Consider the following 438-nt stretch of genomic DNA (forward strand, 5'->3'; position numbering starts at 1 on the left):
CAGACGGTCCTGCGGGGGAGGAACACCGGAGGATCAGCTGAGGGTCAGGAAGGGCAGCGTCATCAGCAACAACAACAGCACGAGACATAGACAACGTTCCTAGATACAGACGAAACGTTTCCAGGGACGACGTTCCCACACACACACAGAAAACGTATCCAAACACAGACATCGTTGCCACAGACAAGGGAAACCTTTCCAGATATATACATTGAACGTTTCCACTTACAGTTACACCCACATAAACACAGCATTGCCACAAACACACACGACGCTGCCATAAACACAGACAACGTTGCCAAGGACACGAAAACGGACACAAAATCCACAAAACGTTTGTATGAGATTCAACGATGTGGTAAAAGGACTGACCGAAAGACGATACAATTGTGGTCTTTTTATGAATCTTAATATAGTTTTGAATCAAAGCTTAAAGTA

The sequence above is a fragment of the Penaeus monodon genome, chromosome 27 (assembly GCF_015228065.2).
Source record: "Penaeus monodon isolate SGIC_2016 chromosome 27, NSTDA_Pmon_1, whole genome shotgun sequence".
Taxonomy (NCBI): Eukaryota; Metazoa; Arthropoda; class Malacostraca; order Decapoda; family Penaeidae; genus Penaeus; species Penaeus monodon.